Below are 13953 nucleotides of genomic sequence, written 5' to 3'. Positions count from 1 at the left end.
TTGTCGAATCCAACAATCTCCTAGACCCCACCCAATCAGGTTTCAGAGCCCGTTACAGAACTGAAACCACCCTAACCTCAATCTGGGATGACCTTAAAATGACGGCAGACTCCGCGGGATGTGCCGCACTAATCCTTCTTGACCTATCCGCCGCCTTTGACACAATCAATCACTCAATCCTCCTAGACCGCCTCCACTCCCTTGGAATTTGTGGAACCGCTCTTAAATGGATAGATTCCTTCCTCAAAGATAGGCATCAAATAACGATACTCTCCACCTATACCTCCCAAGCCCGACCAGTCGGCACGGGAGTCCCACAAGGAGCATGCCTATCCGCCCTCCTGTTGAATCTCTACTTGATCACCCTCCCACCAATAATTCGTTCACACAACATCCTGTGTTACAACTACCCCGACGACACTTAACTAATTCTAAAACTCCTGAATTCAAAACCCAACTCCCGACCTGACCTGGCCTCCTGCCTCTTTGACATAGAACTCTGGATGACCCAAAGCCACCTCTTGTTAAACCCCTCCAAAACAGAAATCATGGTATGTGGCAACTCCAAACTTCTTCCGCACCCACTACCCTGGCCATCCACCATGGGCAACTCACCGACCCCCTCCAACTCAGTGAAAAATCTTGGATGCTCCCTTGACTCTGACCTAACACTCTCGCGCCAAGTCAACAACGTCTCAAAGTCCTGCCACTACCACCTTAAAACCCTTAGGCGCATCTCTCCTTTCCCAATAGACTCTCCGTGGTCCAATCAATCGTTATATCAAGACTGGACTATGCAAACCCCCTATACCTCGGAGTCCACGTCTACCAACTGAATAAACTCCAAAGGGCACAAAACGCGGCAGCCAAAATGCTACTTGCGCTTGGCCCAAGAGACCACATCTCCCCAGCCCTTAAGACGCTGCACTGGCTTCCAGTAGCCCGAAGGGTGACTTTCAAAACCTTATGCATCTCCCATCGAGCACTGCATAAAACCAGACCTCAATATCTTCAAGACAAGCTAAACCCTATCGTCCCCCACGCTCCCCAAGATCAAGCTCAACAGGCCTCCTAGTCATACCAAAGACAAACTCAGTCAGGTTAGGCGGATCATCATTCTCAGCCTTGGCGCCCACGCTATGGAACTCTCTCCCACCCCACATCCGCCTAACTGAGGATTTAACGTCTTTCCTCAAACTTCTGAAAACCTGGCTCTTCCCCTAAACCAACCCGTACCAAACTAGCCCAAACTGACTAACAGCATCTCAATGACACCAAACAAACAAACTACTGGCTGCGAGAAATTGACAGCTAATAACCCCGAATCTAAACTAGAAGGACAAACAGAATTAAACAAGTAAAGTAGATCAAAGCAGTGAAGTGGTTAATAAGAGTAAATCATACGGAAACAGTAAAGTGATTTAAACCCCGGAAATGGACATAATGCATGAGGAGTGAACGAAGTGAATGGCATGGATGAAATAGCTAGAGTGGATGAAGCGTGTGGACCAGGTGAATGTGCTGAGTGGAAGAATGCATGAGTGGAAGAACAGATGACTATACAGTTCGAATGAGTGTGTAACTCGAATGAGTATGTAGATCGAATGAGTGTATAGAATGGATGGACATGTTGAGCGGATGAGTGTGTAGAGCGGCTGGGTGTGTAGAGCGGACGAGCGTGTAGAGCGGATGAATGCGTAAATACAGAGAAGTGAGTAGAACGCAGGAGTACGTAGAACAGATGAATGTGCAGAACGGATGAGCGTAAACCGGATGAGAGTGTGTAGAACAGATGAGTATGTAAAGCGGATGAGTATGTAGAGCGCATGAGTGTGGATGGCGGATGAGTACGGAAGTGCGGAGAGGGTGTAGATCGCTGGAGCAGATGAATGTGCAGACCTGGCAAATGTATAGAGCGGACGAGTGTATAGAGCGGACGAGTGTATAGAGCGGATGAATATATAGAACATGACTAATGCGTATTAGCGAATGACCTTATAAGGCTGATGGGAGCATATTGCTGTTGAATGCGTGAAAAGCATGAGTGCGGGGAGCGGATAAGTGCGGGGAGCGGATGAGTGCGGGGAGCGGATGAGTGCGGGGAGCGGATGAGTCTAGAGATCAGATGAGTGTGGAGAGCAGATGAGTTTGGAGACCAATGCGCGCGGGGAGATGTATAGTTCGGAGAGCGGGTGAGTGCGGGGAGCAGGTGATTGCGTAGGGTGGGTGAATGTGTAGAGCAGATGAAGGTGTAGTGCATGCGAGGGGATAAAGTGGACAAACGCCTAGAGCCAATGAGTTACACAGACCGGGTGAGTGCATAGAACGGATAAGCATGTAGAACGGACGAGTGCGGAATGCATGCAGAGTGCGGGAAAGTGATGGATGAGCGGAGCGGGATGGATGAGCTGTGCGGAAGAATGTGTAGAGTGGAGGACTGCATAGAACAGTCTAGTGGGTAAGGTCAGCAAAAATATAGAACAGACGAGTGCATATGAGCGAATGAGTGAATATGAAAAAAAAGGGGTATGAAAAAAAAGGGGTACATAGAGGGGATGAGTGCGTGGAGGGGATGAGTGCGTGGAGGGGATGAGTGCGTGGAGGGGATGAGTGCGTGGAGGGGATGAGTGCATGGAGGGGATGAGTGCGTAGAGGGGATGAGCGCGTAGAGGAGATGAGTGCGCAAAACAGATGAATGCATAGTACGTGTGAGGGCATAAAGCGGACGAGTGCCTGGAGCGAACGAGTGCCTAGAGTGAAAGGACGTGTTGCGTACAGCAGACGAGTTGCGTAGAGCAGATGAGTACGTAGAATGAACGAGCGCAGATTGCATCCAATACTGATGACTGCGTAGAATGAATGAGTACGTAGAGCTGTTGAACGCATTGAGCGTGGGGCAGACAGGAGTGACAGGAATGCATGCGTGGAGCAGACAAGAGTGCATGCCTGGGGCAGACAGGAATGCATGCGTGGGACAGACTGGAGTACGCAGGGTGGACTGGAGCATGTGGGGCGGACTGGAACACGTGGGGCGGACTGGAATACATGAGTGCGCCGAGCGGACCGGAGTGTGTGGAGCAGATTGGGGTGCATGGAGTAGATAGGAGTGCATGGAACGGACTGGAGCGCATAGAATTGGGTGACATATATAATATGGTTTGGAATGCAGAGAACGTTTGAAACAGCATATAACCCATCATATCACACCACCACGCTTACTCTCTTCTTTACACCACCACTCAACTAGAACACAGAGATACTATGATACCATTCGGTATAACTGTTCTCATACCAACAACTGCTGGACACCACACATCATTCTAAGTAAACACTGCTGGGTACACATCCCCCAGCTAGGCGTTCTCCTCAGGCCTAACGCAGCCACATTCGGTCTGGATAAAACCTACCAGAACGAACACATACTCCTGATCTCTCAACCACCACACCTACCGCTAAGAAGCAGCTATTACACAAATTACCGCACCAGCTGCACACATATCCGGTGCTCACACGCACCTTTGACTCTCTCTACTCTCTCTTCTGATCTGAACTTCGGTTCCCAAGGGCGTTCAGCCTACCAGCACCTTCAGACCATACCAATGGTATATAAGGCGCTATATAAATGCAAAATAACATAACATAACATAACTTTATACATGACTTTGCCAGCCAAAGACCAGAGTTCCTTGGACATTTAAAAAATGCCCACACCAGGTTTATGAAAATGATATCTTCATTTGCTTTCCACTTCATTCCAAATAGACGATTACAATCGATTGTTCTTTTGGAACATTTTAACAATGATGGGCTAAAATGCACTTTCTGTGAAAAATTAGAAAAAACGCCACACAATATCGAATAGTTTTTGTAGAGTAACACATAAAAAACCCAAACAGTGAGTGTGCAAGAATATGCTCTAATGTATTTTCGTAATGCCTTTGCCCACAATATACGACAATATCAAAAAACATATTTCAAGATGGCTGTTCCCATACATGTCATTGCTGGCTGCACCACTATATGCTAGTATTCCTTTAAAAGAACATAATCATGTTTGGTTTGCCTATAATGCAAATAATAATACTATATGAAACATGTCTATGCTTGCTCTGCCAATATATGCCAGTATGATATATGATAGGATATTTATAACACGCTTAATACCCACCGGTTTCTAAGCACGGACCGGGGATCGAACCTGTGTTTCTCCATGTCGTCTTGCTTCCATGGCGAGCATGTTGCCTCTGAGCTATCCTCCCGAGACTTATCTCAATTTAAGAAAGAACATGCCCCTTTTGGCTTTGCCAGTAAAAATTTGATGCCACAGTAAGAAAACATGTCCAGACTTGCAGCACCAATGTATGCCAGTATGGCCACATAAGAACCCTCCTCATGTTGGCTTTAACCTTCATGCTAGTAAAAAATGGCATGCCATAGTAATAAAACCTGTCCAGACTGGCTGCACCAATCTGTGTCGGTATGGCAATGCTCTTCATGCTGACTTTGTCCTTCATGCCAGTGAATCTGATAATGCACAGAAGGAAAACATGTAAAGATGGGCTGCACCAAATGAAGCATGTACGGTCATGTTAGAACACTCATCGTGTTGGGTTTACCTTTGATGCCAGTAAGAAATGATATGCCATAGTAAGAAAAGATATCCAGACTGGCTGTATCAATGTAGGCCAGTATATCCACATAGGAATACTTCCTTGCTTCCACTAACAAATGATTTATGCCACAGTAAGAAAGCATGCCCATACTGGCTGCACTAATTTAGGCCAGTACAGCCCCATAAGAAAATTAATCATGTTTGATTTACCCTTGCTGTCAGTAAAACATCCCATGCCAAAGTAACGAAATAAGTCCAGACTGGTTCACGCTGCACTAATGCAAACCCTCTGAAGGCCCACCCCCAAATCAGATATCTGCTCCCCAGCCTTGGACACATGCAAGCACACACATTCATATAGCCTACACTCTTTCATACAAGCACACTCATACAACATACACTCTCATTCACCCATATATCTATACAATTACATACACTATCTCATTCACATGTGCTCCCAAACAACATTTACTCTAATTCATATGCAAACCCAAACAACATATGCTCTTTCAGTGAAACACAGACTTTGAGGTAAACCGTTGCTTGCACGGATACACCTGCAGTCCACGCCTGGACACAAGATGCTGCTCAGCCTCGCACCATCCCAGTCTCCCACAGTGGTGAGCCAGCTCCTACACAGCATACACCAGGAAGCAGGGAGAGCTTCCTGCTTCTTGCACATGCACTGTGGAGCTGGAGCACCTCCATCATGCCACCTCAGGGTCTCTGGACGTGCATGGAAGCGCATTAGGAAATCTGCCTGTGTGTGTATCACTAACATCGCACAAATTGTACATATGCCTGGCGTGGAACACACTATCCCTCTCTCGGTGAACAAGATGGTCATGTTGAGTTTGCTGAGAAGGTCCCTTCCCAGTAAGTTGATGGGTGATTCCTCATAGTACAACATGGGGGCACGTACAGTTTTCCCTCCCACCGTTATGTCTAGCTCTTCAGTGTATGGAACCTCGACCACCGCCCCAGAGAACCCCTGCGTGTCCAAAGTCCGATTAGAAAGCAGGAACCTGCCTTCTTTGAGGCATGATTTTTCCGCTCCTGAATCCACCATGAAAATGAATTGTTTGTTTCCTATCAACGCCCCAATGAGTGGTTCCTCTGCTGCGTCACGGGTTGCCGATAGTACTGGACTCGCAAGTGCTCTCTATGGGCTGTCCTATGCTGAGTGCCACGGGAGTTCATCTACATCAAAAACATTTCCTGACACCACTATTGTCCCCCTGCACGATGTCGTTGGTGCCCCATTTGCTGTAGTGGCATAAGTCTGGTTGTGCATGGGGGCGGCATGATTATGACACTGGGGGTGCGAGGACGTGTCTTGATGGGGTATTGGATGCTCGTTCATGTATCTGGGGTCGGGTCATCTCCCCTAGTCCCCCCCATTGGCAGCCCGTAAGGGCTTCCCGAGTGGGGGTGTCCGGCCTGACGTTCGTTTGGATATGGATTCTTTGGTCTGCTTTGACATTCTCTCATAAAATGGCCCACCTCCCACAATTCCAACATTGTGCTTGCATTCCCCCTCATGGCCCTCCATACCCTGTACCCCCTCCTCTTGATCCCCCTGAATCCTCCTCTATTGCCTCACCCCCCTCTCCATGGCCACTGCGGTCCCTCATATTGATTTTCTCCTGCTCATTGGTCCTGGCTGTTACCTGTCCAATTTGCCGCCATCTGCATTGGTATCCCCATCTGTCCATCTTCTTCCTCCCGTTCCCTTCCTGCAGCACTGGTAGCTGCTACCGCACTGACCTTCAGCAGTTCACTCTGCACTAGTTTAGCTTCATCTGCCAATCGCCACTGAGCTACCTCCTTTTCCTTCTCTTTGATCCTCTTGCAGTGGTGCACTCTGACGCTTTGAATTTCAGGCCACCCCTTGGCTTCTATCCCAGCTATTTTGTCAAGGGCTCTCTGCACTTCCTTTGTTAGCCCCCTTTTTATAATGAAGTAAAACAGGGACGTTGATTGGTCCCAGGCCGTACCCGTTTCCGCTCTCCACATGTCCTGCACCCGGAGAATGAAGGACATTGCATCTTCCTCATCATTCATTGTACATTGCATCACTAACTGTAAGTCAGGAGTGTCTGGGAATGTTTCCCTCAACGCATCCCACACACACGCTCGCACTGTGTTAAACGAGGCCCCATCATGGCGGTCACAATCTAACATTATTCCTGGGAACCCCGCCTTTGCCCAGACCCTGTTAGCCTGATCTCCCAATGCAGATACCAGCAGGCTTTTAACATCCCCCACTGCCAAGGGCACTCCTGCCGTGTGTTTTTCAAATGCATATATCCACTTGCTGGCGCCTCCGGATAGTGGGGGTAGCTGTTTAAGCAAGTTGGCCTTGTCCATTTTAGCCCAAGGTATATAATTTGGCCTTCCTGTCCCCCTGTGTATCAGAGGCAGCTGTAAATTCTTCCCCCCTTTTTAATACTCACCTTCTTCCCTTTCTTTCCGATCACTGCCATGTGCCCTGCCCTGTTTCTTAGCCTCCCCGGCCATTCTTCCACAGGAGACAACCCTTCTCCAAATGAGGCCCCACCAGTGGCGATTCCTAGCCTCCTTCCGTCCTCCTCTTGCTCTTCTAAGTCACTCCAACACTCTTCCTCTCTGTCTGACGTTGCCCCTCCTTCCTCTAGCTCCCGCTCACTATCGGCTGTGTTTGTTAATATTATTCACGTAGGGGTGTCATTTATTCTGAATAGATTCTCTCCCTTTTTCCATCCATCTTCCCTTGCTCCCACGCTCAGTGGGAGTGTCGTCGCATTCTACCCAGTGGGTGGATACCCCCCTTCTCCCATGGCCCTTATGCAGGACAGCTCTGTTCGGGCCATTGTTAGTTGTGAGTCTAAATCCTGTGCAAGCTTTCCGATATCGATTATAGGTGTATCTAGGAGTCTTGTTATGCTCTGGCTCTCATACGGGGGTGGTGTCGTGACGGATGGCTTATGTATGGGCGGGTCTATGGGCTGTGATACATATACTGGGTCACTATATCCCTCTGCAGGCACTGGTTTTGAGAATAGGGGATAAACACGTGTGATCTCTATTACTTTTTCATCTTGAGTAGGTGGCCCTGTGCTGCCAGCTGTTGTTAAGGGAGATGCATCTTGCTCGCTACTCTTACCTGGGGGCACCTCCTCAAATAAGCGCCACAGGTCCAATATCTCTCTTCTATTCTACAACTGCTTCCCCTTGTATTTATTTAATGAACAAACAAGTGGCAACCATGTAAACACCACCTTGTCAAAGGACCCTCCTTCAGGCCATACTTGGGGTAACCCTTCCCCCTTCAATTCCACAATCCACTGATCATGATATTTGTTAATCTTCTCCGCGTACCCTAGTAGCATTTTAGAAATATGGGAAAGCGGCATCCCTGCACCCATTGTATTTTTTACTCTCAGCACACCTTACCTGACGCTTCTATTTTGTACCTCTCATATGACCAGTTTAACACAACCTACACTCCTTTTCAAACTAAATTGAATGTTCATTCGCTTTTCAATACCTCAAAATCACGTTGTCACATATGCAACTTTTCTTATATAACACCACATTTGCTTCCACGCCATGCACAAAAACACTCTTTTCACACAAAAAAAATGGACGTTTAACGTTTCACATGGACAACAGAAAACATAAACAAGACAGGTTATTTCCCACCGTCCCCAATGCTCCTCTACTTTTGCACAGTCCCCTGTTCTTCTCTGAGTTTTAACCTCTCCCTCCACCTTTCTTCAGTTCACCCACTTGGGAGGGACAGAGAGAGAATAGATAAGATAAAGGTCGGAAAACAGCATTTCTAACTAATTCTCTGGGTCTCCCCTTGCACCCCTACGTTACCTTCTTTTACCTCAATTTCTCATACCCATATATCCTGTACTAGTCGAGATAGCACTATGCGGTGCCACCTTCCACCCCCCCCACGGAGATGGGATCCCTGTTAACCTCTTGTCACCTTGTACTTCGTTACCGTCCTAATGGCCATATGCGATAGAATGAGATTCCGGAATGCAGGCAGCAGAGGCAGCAGCATAATCCTGTTGCTCCTGGCCCCCTCCTGCTACTGATTATATTAGATTATGAACACCAAGAAAAAGATTGAAGTTGCCGATAACCCCATACCAAACAAATCTAAGTCAACATCTGAGATGAGTGAAGTACCAAGCATTCAGGACATCTATTCTCTGTTGCTCATATGGCTCAGGACTTGGGGAAAGTGGTCCAAGATCTGGGCGATGTCAAGACTTCAATGGATGACTTAACCAAGAGGGTCTCTCTATTGGATGGAAGAGTTGCTGTCTTGGAAAATGGATCTAATTCAATGTCCTCAGAAATTGCCGGGAGCTTCAGAGCCTACAATACCCAAAGAGAGGAAATACAGAAACGTACAAAAAAAGGACTGGAATTGGACTTGAGGTTCAGGAATAAGAATCTGAAACTTGTTGGATTGGAAGAAAATCCTAATGAAGATTTGCTGCAGCTGGTGTTGGATGTGCTGAAAGTTGGCTATGGCTGTGACCAAATAACTCCTGGTGATGTGGACAATGTGTACAGAGTGGGGAAAAATGCTGGACAAAAGGCAAGGCAAATTCTGATTACCCTGATGAACACCAGGACAAAGGAAGCTATTCTGGGAGCAGCAAGGAGGAAAGGGAACACATATTTCAGGGGCCATCAGATATTTGTGTATCCAGACTATCCAAAGGAGACACTATTGATTAGAAAGTCGTTTAAGGACGCTAAGGATTTGGCAAGCATGGTGGGCGTCAAAGCGGTGCTTAACAGAGCAAACTTGTCACTTTGGTCCTGCCTGAAGACGAGAGGTCCACTTCAGACCCCAGTGAGGCTTTGTCATGATTGGAGCCTATGAGGGTGAAATGTGCTTAAAACTGCCTGAATTCGTATTTCTAAAGTACGTCGGAATGCATTTATTTTTTCTAGTTAGATTACATTATTCAAAATGGCGCTGCCGCCTCTACACCGTTGATGGTTTGGAACTCTGTACATTTTAAATGATTACTCACTCTCGTGTCTCCGCTTTCATTGTTCCGTATTGTGGCCTGCGGTTCCGAGTAAAGCACCTTGCAACGTGCCTCACGTAGGAAGCTTCAGTGCTTTTTTCCGCACTGCACGTTGCATTACGCTTCCGGGGCACCGTCTCCGTTGAGATGCGTATCAGCAATGTTAACACTGGAAAGAGGGAAACTGCGATATGCTGGAGAATCTAACTGGTGTGAGGATAATACATGACTGGTTCTGCGACGAAGGATTGGAAATGGCAGTAGGTCCCCACGGCTTTGATGGCCGATTGCAATGTGTTTTTTTGGGCAGCTTCGGGGTAGCACCGGATGCCAGTGTATTGGGAGGGGACAAGTGCTACATGGGTTGTTTTCTGGATATGGTGGATTAAGCATCATGGGCTCACGAATCTGCACGCATTCCATCTACAATATTTTGCTTACTTCAACTTCACGTGCCCTTGGTCTTCGCAACATTCAATGGATTGGATTAGGATGTCGGCCTCCTTTAATTTTTTTGATTGCTATAGTTTCATGTGGAATCGAGGGGCAAAATGACATGCACCAAACCGACTTTTCAGTGCCGTGCCAAGTGCTTAGGAGAGGGATTCGAATGTACCGGTCCAACAAGATTGGAGGAAGTGTATGGTTCCAGAAACACTCATTGATCAAGGATAGCGTCTTTTTGTCTTATAATGGAGCCTGTTCAGGGACGGTGGCCCGGTGTGACTTGTAGTGCCCTAGCTTACCTGTACCTTATTTAGGCCTGCCGTGATTCTCATCTGCTGCCGGCCTTGCACTGTGCTATACATGTATGTCAGCAGTGACATTTCAATAACATTATTATTGTTGTTTCAGTTGAGTAGTTCAATGGGTGGGTATGCACAGGATATTAATTGGAACTGTCTGTCAGTGTGGATTACATAGTGAGCTCATTAGGGGTTGAGTAATTGGGCCTTGGAACCACCAACAACAACAACAAAGCATCTGATGATGGGGTTGTTGGTTCAATCTGTTGGGGGATGAATGATGGGGATTGCTTCCTTATACATAATGAATTATATTATATGAATTAGGCAATTCATGGTTGGAACATATGTCTGCATATTAGGAAACTGCCCTTATGTTACAATTGGGAGTTCTAGACTATTTGGCTAGGTGGTATGTATTGAATGTATTATTGATGAGCGTGATAACTTTAGGATTTTGGGATATTTCTTTTGGGTTTGTGGAGAGAGTATATGCCTCCCCATCTTGACTTAATCACTCTGTTGTTTTACTTGTGCCTTATCTTCCACTCATTAATTGATTCTTTTCGGGTCTATGTCTCGGTGGACATTTTAGTGTGGGGGCAGTGTAAGTTAGTGGTCGTTATTTTATTGACGAATGGCCTGGTCTGGTATTCCAAATTGATAAATCTTCGCTTGGGGGATAATGAATGTGATAGGGTTCTGGGTGGGCCCGGGTTTATTTGAATATGTCTTTCCAGGATCAGGGGGGATGGTAACATGTGTATTGTTAAATGTCCAGTTGTGAGCACTCAGGCTGGATAATGTCAAGCTTCCATTCTGGGTGCTATCTACTGTATTCGGATCTGCATGCCACTCTCATTTTGATGCTTGGGAGGATTCTGAAGGGCACTCATATTTTTGAACATGTTTATCTACTTCAATTTTTATGGTTGTACCTTTAGATTACCAATTTTCTAAATTTGATTACTATTACACAGACATGTCCTTGATCTTCATACCTATATAAATTTGACTATGTTGATTGGGAATTGGGAGTGGTCCTAACGTGTTTAGAATGTATTGTTTTATAGTCATTTGTGTTGGGGCATTCTCAATTGGCTGATTTGTTCATTCTTTCTCTGAGGGGTTCCTTTACCTATATTTTGGAGTGGTGAATTATCTACCGAGTCAAGCATGGGTGGGTGGGATTATACACGTTGTTAATACTTACCTATGCATGTTTAATTGATATGGGTGATAGTTGTTATGTTCACTGGGAGTGATGGGAGTTGTTTTTTGTCAAGATGCATGGACATGCTTTTACAGTTTCTCAAGGGAATTTATATGGTGGTGCTTGATGTGCAATGCTTGATGGTAGAGGTGTGATAATTGATGTGAGATGGGAGTTTGTTTAATGAGTGAAACTATTGAGATGAGTGTTTTGGCGGCATTGCTTATACATGGGTTGATGTTTGCCTTGATAGAAAATGTTGGGGGTTTTGTTCTTAAAGGATAGTTCCGAGACTTTTTTTTTATTGTTCCTATGGTTCGGCCATGTGTTTTTAAGCATAAATCGGTAGATCGTAGAAAACTTTCCTATGGACCTTACCCGACTTTTCGTCCATTAACGCACTCGAAAACATCCGCCATTTTATGATAATCCTATCATTTCCCCCCATCGCCCTGGCTCACCTGCTTTTGCGGCACTAAATCAAATCCCCCGCCCCTGAAACAGACTTGATCAAAACATTCATATTCCCCGCCTCTATCCGTGACGTGACTGTGCTGCGTAGGCAAACGCGCCCAGGCGTCTTCTACGCGACTCCACACAGAACCAGGAAATCAACACAGATGAGCTCACACAACACAGCGCGCCACAATTGGGAATATGAAACTGTACTTTTAAATTAAACCGCAAGATTGTAAATTTGGTAAAGTACATTTATTTGACATCAAATGTTTTGAGAATATTCAGCGATTTGCATTTTTATTTGCTCAAGTTCCAAAAAGTTCGTTTCGAGGCACACGATGTTCCTTTGCTGTACACAGGGTCTTAGATCATCTCACAATACAGCGCCACAATTCGGAATATGAAACTGTGGTTTAAAAGCAAACGGCAAGATTGTACATTTGGCAAAGTACATTTATTGGACATCAAATGTTTTGAGAATATTCAGCGATTTGCATTTTTATTTGCTCACGTTCCAAAAAGTTCGTTTCGAGGCACACAATGTTCCTTTGCTGTACACAGGGTCTTAGATCAATGAATTTTTATTTGCTCTCGATCCAAAATATTTCGTCTTGAGGCAAGCGATGTTCGTGTGCAGTACACAGGGTGTTGGTTTACGATAAAATAAGCTCTTCGGTCGCACTGATAATCGCATGGCTGTTCCAACAACGAGGCACTAGGCCACCACAACGGTCTGTATGTTGCATCTAGCCGTTAGTACCGCGTAAGGGCATACTTGTACTTGGCGATCGTCCCACAAAATGGTCAGGGTGCTAACGTTGTTCACGCGGAGAAGCAATTGGCGATTATAGAAGCCATCCGCCGGTGTCTGGTACTCGTGACACAGACAATAATGGATGATGTACCTGTTTGAAAAACATAAAAAATGAAATTAGTCTCACCATCAGATCTTTATTAAAATTATTCATTTTATATATTAGGTCGGGAAATTATTTTATAGCTAGGACAGTGCAACTGGGTTTTATACGTCAAGGGGGGGCTGTAGGATACTGAGACAGTCCCCCAGTGCAGGGGTTGACAGGGAGTGCAGGTGGAGAGTGGAAGGGCCCAGGACCGAGGTCGCAGACAGTGGACCAGTTGTAGCAGGGGAGAGGGAGAGAGAAAGCAGAAGCAAAGAGGAAGGTTTTGAGGTGCTTCCGTAAAAGGAGACGGTTCTCCCCAAGATAGTGCGCGGTACAAAACAATATGCCACATAGAACGAACAAGTACAACTTAACCCGTCTTTAAAGCTACTGTATAGTAATTAAATTGCGGTATAAACTCATCTAAAGAGTTACTTACATTAAATTTGCATTTTCCATTGTGTCTGTGCGTAGGGCAGCCCCGAAATACCACTCCTTCTATGCCGACGTTATTTCTTCTAATGAACGAACATGAAATGGCTTTCGTTTCTGAAATTATATTCATTATCGTTTCTTACGTGGTCCCGGCCTGTCAAGGTCAAATAACAATAGAACCTTATACTGAGTCGTGGGCCATTCTGGCACCCGAGAAAAAATCAAAGCAGCTGACCTTCACTTTGAACGAGCACACATTCCTAGTTAGCTACATTCAGTGTAAGGCCATCTCACAGGACTTGAAATTTACACTCCATCTTTGCATTTTGTCTGCGTGCTTTGCAGCCCCACAGAACCATAAATACAGAGACATTCTATATTTTTTGAAAAATGATTTATATTACTGTTTGGTTTAATTTAATGCGCAAATGAACAAGGTTGGATAGATACACATATTCAATGGGCCTGCGACATGAGGAGACTCGAGAGAACAGACAATCAAATTACAATCATTTAAACCGTGATGTGTATTTCTCAATGA

This window comes from Ambystoma mexicanum, chromosome 3p (assembly GCF_040938575.1).
Source record: "Ambystoma mexicanum isolate Mex_15411 chromosome 3p, UKY_AmexF1_1, whole genome shotgun sequence".
NCBI classification, from domain to species: domain Eukaryota; kingdom Metazoa; phylum Chordata; class Amphibia; order Caudata; family Ambystomatidae; genus Ambystoma; species Ambystoma mexicanum.
This window is presented reverse-complemented; position numbering follows the sequence as displayed.